The sequence below is a fragment of the Myotis davidii genome, unplaced genomic scaffold (assembly GCF_000327345.1).
Source record: "Myotis davidii unplaced genomic scaffold, ASM32734v1 scaffold408, whole genome shotgun sequence".
In the NCBI taxonomy this organism is placed as follows: domain Eukaryota; kingdom Metazoa; phylum Chordata; class Mammalia; order Chiroptera; family Vespertilionidae; genus Myotis; species Myotis davidii.
The window spans coordinates 253,671-259,566 of NW_006299389.1; the positions used below are offsets into that span (position 1 = coordinate 253,671).

General features: G+C 40.2%; 1 long non-coding RNA gene across 1 annotated transcript in view; it reads right to left on the reverse strand.

Moving 5' to 3' along the window:
• The window catches only part of LOC107184849, a 19,256-nt gene that overhangs the window by 13,077 nt on the left and 283 nt on the right, over positions 1-5,896 (reverse strand). Inside the window, exon 2 of the long non-coding RNA XR_001515749.1 lies at positions 2,763-2,897. This is a non-coding gene — a long non-coding RNA (uncharacterized LOC107184849). The remainder of the gene's footprint in view (positions 1-2,762; positions 2,898-5,896) is intronic.

Sequence of the window (5,896 nt, forward strand, 5' to 3'; positions counted from 1 at the left end):
CCTAGCTTTTTTTTTTTTTTTTTTTTGTTCTGGGATTTAGTTACCTTCTATAATTGAAACTTTGTTGCTGTAACTGGCGCTCCCAGCTCTGAGGCCGCGGCTGGCTGAAAGCAGGTATCTGGAGTTTGTTTGGCATCTATAATTGAAACTTTGTTGTTTTCGGAGCTGTTGCTTTCAGAGCTTAGAGCAGGCTGAGGCAGGCAGGGAACCTTGGCTTCCTCCATCACTGGAGCAAGCAAGCCTCCTGCTCGCTTCAGTTGCGTGGCTGCCAGTCGCCATCTTTGTTGGCAGTTAATTTGCATATCTCGCTGATTAGCCAATGGGAAGTGTAGTGGAGGTACGGTTAATTACTTTCCTTGTCTTTTATTAGATAGGATACTTAAGCTGGGCTCACTAAACTATGTCCACAGGACAAATTCTATACTCTGCCACCTACATTTGTGAATAAAGTTTTATCAGAACACAGGCACATTCATTCATTTACATATGGAATACAGCTACTTTTGTTCTTCAATTGCAAAATGAGTAGTTATAACAGAGATTGTCTGCCCATAAAACTTAACATATTTACCATTTGAGCCTTTAAGTAAGTTTAGAACTAAATATCAACATGAATAAATCTCAGAAAAATAGCATTTAGTTTAAAAAATGTTTCAATGTTATAATCATGTTAAATAAAGGTTTAAAAGACCCAAATTTACTATTGTTTAGAGATACATGTACACTATTAAAAGTAAAAAGACAGATATACCAATAATAAAACCCAATTAAGGACAATGTTTATCTCTTTGGAAAAAGGAGAGAAAGAGGAATGTACACAAAGTGGGGTTTTAACTATTTGAAATGTTTTGTTTCTAAAGCAAGGTGGTAAATAAAAAAGTGTTCATTATATTATTGTCTCTATATTTTTTGTATGACTGATGTATTTCATAATTTAAAAACTTTTTGGTCATACAAAAAATTACATAGAAAAAATTAGATGGAGGAGTTGTGGGGCAGATTCTATTTCTCAAAAATGGTTACAATATCTTCCATCCCACATGCTGTTCTTACAATCTGGCTGACACCCCTACTATTGAGAGGTGAGGGTCTCTGGTCCACCCCCTGAAACTGAGTGTGTTTTGTTCAAAAGAATATGGTAGAAGTGACACTATGTGACTTTCAAACTAGGCCATAAATAGTAATACAGCTTATGCTTTGCTCACTGGAAGTCTCATCTTTGAAGTCTTCACCACTGTGTAAACAGCCTTACTGCTCTGAGGCAGGCAGGCTGTGGGGAAGCCCAAACTAGCCCACAGAGAGAGACCATGTAGAGCAGTGTTTCTCAACTTGTGGGTCGCGACCCATTTGGGGGTCAAACGACCCTTTCACAGGGGTCGCCTAAGACCATCGGAAAACACATATATAATTACAGTTTTTGTGATTAATCACTATGCTTTATGTTCAATTTATAACAATGAAAATACATCCTGCATATCAGATATTTCCATTACAATTCATAACAGTAGCAAAATTACAGTTATGAAGTAGCAACGAAAATAATTTTATGGTTGGGGGTCACCACAACATGACGAACTGTATTAAAGGGTCGTGGCATTAGGAAGGTTGAGAACCACTGATGTAGAGAATCTGAGCCCTGAGATTTTCATGGGAGAGGTGCCTAGCTCGTTCTCAACTGCCCTGGTCCTGATTCTTCCAGTTTTAGTTGTATCTGACTGCAATGGATTGACAGATTCTGAGCTAAACCCAGGCTTTCCAACGGAATTATTTCAGAATTCCTGTCCCACTGTGAGCAATAGGAAAGTGATGGCTGTTATTTTAAACCTCTAAAATTTGTTTTACAGAGCAAATTGTAACTGGAAGTTGAACCCTAAATAGACCCCATCATCAGAAGTTGAATTCTAAATGCCTTCCAGGAAATATAAACTGAATTGATCCAAAGATCCTCAGAAAGGTTCAGCAATAGGAAGGTCCAATCTCAGAAGGCAGAAGAAGGCATGTGATTGAAAACAGGATTAAATTGTAAGTCTTTAATGAGAATCCCAAATTCCCAATCCTATCTGAGCCATCAAATATTCCAAAGAACCAGGGGCACTCACAAGGAGGATTATTCTCAGAACCAGATGAAGGGGGAAGGCTCCAGAGAAGCAAAAGAGGGACAACTGAAGGGTAAAAAACACTGGCTAGAGAGGAAGGACACTGAGGATTTAAGCTCTTACATCGTCTCATTGATTGCATGCCTTTGTCCAATCATTTTCTCATTTAAAGAGGTCAGACCAGAATGATCTCTAAAGTAGATGTCCACAGTAAAAATCCGTGATTCTATTAAAGAGGGCACACTTTAAAATAAAATATGACTAGGTTAAGTAATGAGCCACAATATGAAGTGCTTTTTAATCTATGGAAATTCTAATTTGCTTCTTATAACATGTAGTTCTTTTAAAAATAGCATTAGAGATTGTAACAGAAAACTTCCAGTTAAGGTACTTTAATGTTTCTCCTTCCCTTTCCCAAGGGACCAGTTCAAAGGGTATGAGCTAAAAAGTTATAGGAAACGAATGGAATATGCATGAACCTAAGACTATAAAGCTATTACACTTAGATCCAAAGCAACACGAGGAGAGAGAGGTTTCCAGAACATGAAAGAGTGAGTCATGTAGAGTAGGCCACTTTAAGAGGCGTGAGTAGTGCTTTCCCAAAAAGGCAACAGACAACTAGAGGTAACCTTTCAGGGAGAAAGCCAGGGAAATAAATATACTGACCTCATTCTCTTCTCATCCTGCATTTCCTGTCTGTGCTTCCTCCCACTAACCAAGCTCAGAAGCCTGAAAGCACTGACCCCATTGATGTACTTCTTGTCCTTGGACCCCAGGACAGAGAGCAGGTTGAGAGTGGCCCTGGAGGAGCAAAAAGGAAGACAATCAGCATAGAGGTGCCATTGAAAAGGTAGTAACCATAGCTTCAGAGAGCATATTCAAATTCACTATTTCGATATATATATACTAGTAAAAGTTCTTTGGGAACTTGAGCTAAGAAAAGGAGATATTCTGAGCTGTGATAAGATTCTAGAATAATTAGTCCTACAGTCAATCTTTTACTCTTCTGTTTTGCCTATTTAGACGTGAACACACATTGGATCATAACTGGTGGCATAAACTTTAGTATTTGCTCTGCATCCATATAAATAATTTTTTATTTTACTGTTCACATCTAAGTTGGTTCAGCTATGCATCGAGTAAGAAGGCATGATATGTTTAAACTGTCTGCTATTATGGTTTTTGACAGAGAACTTCTATCTTGTTTTTACAACTGGGAAGCTTTGAACGAAGCAGACAACATTATCATAGGGCAGGAGAGAAAGCCTTCATTACAATATGTACTGTGTGGAGAAACAGCAGTCTGTATTTTGCTACATATAGAATCACTTATTGATTATTTATATCTCAAGTAACTTACTATACATATTGTTTCCAGATGTAATTAATTTGATCTGCACAGGACAAATAATGTCTTTTCTGTCTCTCATGCCTCTAAGCCAGCGGTTCTCAACCTGTGGGTCGTGACCCCTTTGGGGGTCGAACGACCCTTTCACAGGGGCGGCCTAAGACCATCGGAAAACACATATATAATTACATATTGATTTTGTGATTAATCACTATGCTTTCATTACGTTCCATTTGTAACAGTGACATTGGGGGTCCCCACAGCACGAGGAGCTGTGTGAAGGGGCCGCGGCTTCGGGAAGGTTGAGAACCGCGGTACCTGGTGCGGCTGTAATAGTCACCGTGCAGCGGACGGACCCGACTGACCTGCCAATCCTTTGAGATCTATCTTGATTAGAGTAACAGAGATCCTATACAGTCCCGGTAGATACCCAGTTTTGACAGTAGTCCCTCCTCTCCCCACCCAAAGTCTTTCTCATGAATAAGTCCCACCCCATTGGGAAGGAGAAATCACCACTGGAAGTGAGTACAGGAGATCTTGACTAGTTCTTCTTTCAGAACTTTTCTACTACCTTTCAAAACTTTGGATTTATAGTTCCATCTGTTGTAAGATAGCTCCATCTCAGACGCAACACAGCTCAAACAGAAATCACCGCATTTTTCCAACTTGCTTTCTCTCTGGTTCAGAGTATCACCATTTACCCAAGCCATTAAGTCTCACAAATTAGAAACTTGGGGATTATTCTCAGCATCCTGTTTTCCTCATCCCTCCTCTCCACACACTCTGCAAGTCTGATAGGCTTGATTTCCTACAATTCTCTGAAACCTACCCTCTCTTTTACCTACTGCCACAGATTTCACCCAAACTGACACGACTGCTTCTTCTCTAAGCTTCCTGACAACAACCCCCCTGCTTCTCCTCCCTTAGTTTTCCCCTAAGGCATCCTTCCACGTTCCTCTGCTGTCTTTCCAAATGCATATTTAACCATGTCAGTGGACTCCTTAAGAACCTTAGTTTCTCCCTGGGGCTCACAAAATAGACTGCTTTGAATGCTAATTTTCACACTCTGCCCTTTTCTATGTAGTCAACCTTTCTTGGATAGGAAACCTCTTCCCACCTGTAAAAATGCATACCTTCTGTCTTTGCTTGAGCACCCTTTCCTCTTTGAGTATGCTTTAGATTCTTAAATCCTTAATAATAATAGCACGAAAATAATTTGTGTGCTACCAAGGGACAGGCACTAGCTGAACACTTGACGTTCGTTATATGTTATAAGCACCTTTTTACGCTGAGAACATTGAAACAAACAATTTGTCCAAGATCATGCTTTAAACAGCAAAACTGGAATTACAATCCAGGTCCATCTCAATCCAGGAACTGAACATGTAAATGCTTCCCTTCTCAGTTTCAGTTGTGCCGTTATCCTTAAAACTCCCAGATCATTCTTGTCCCCTTTCTCTCACTTCTAATTGCTGCTTTACCCTGAACAAATATTGGATCATAACTGGTGGCATACACTTTAGTATTTGCTCTGTACCCATATAAGTAATTTTTTTATTTTACTGTTCACCTCCAAGTTCACATCAAAGCGTGCTATATAGTACCAAATTATTCTTTAATATCTTCATTTTTCTAAAGTTTACAATTGTAAATTCATTGTGAACAGGAAATTAAATTCTTAATATGCCTCCACAAGGGCATAGCATATCTTTAAATAGCAAATAACTATCTCCTATTGGGGCCGGTGATAAGTGTGCTTTACATATCTCCATTATCGTATTTACACATGTAATGAAGACTCAATATTTACTTAAATCAGGAGCAGACAATATGAATTATATTTAGAGGATATAGATGAAGGTAAACTTTTTGGCAAGGACAGAGACTCTCTCTCTATATATATAGTCTATTAAAAGGAATATATATATATTCCTTTTTTCCCTGCCCCTCCTGTGTCAGGCTTTTTTTTCTTTTTTGTAGTTAATAGGTTATTACAAAAATGTTGCTCTACCTTTATGGTAATAATTAGCACCGGCCTCAACATTCAAGCCACGTGAAGTACCAGTTATAGATATATTTTTTTCTACTTTCATATGCTCTCTTCCTTCTGAAGACATTTTCACTTTTAAAAAGGCCTACTGTTAGGTAACGCGGCGCTGGGCCTATTTCTGAAGAGAATTTATTCCTAGTAAGATTTTGGAGCTCTTTCTTCCGAAGCCTGTCGTTCCGCACGCAGCCTTTGTTTTCCATGGCCCTGCAGCCCGTAGGCCAGAAGCGCACTAAACGGAAGGTGCACGCACGGAGCAGTCGGGTTCGGAGGAGGGGCCCTCCGGGTGGCGGCCCCCGCACCCCAGTGGCGAGAGGTCCGGGGTGAGCCCCGCGGGCCAGGCAGGGCGACCCCAGCAGGACCGAGGCCTGTGGGCCTGGGGCCGCCGCCTCGGCCCAGCCGCGG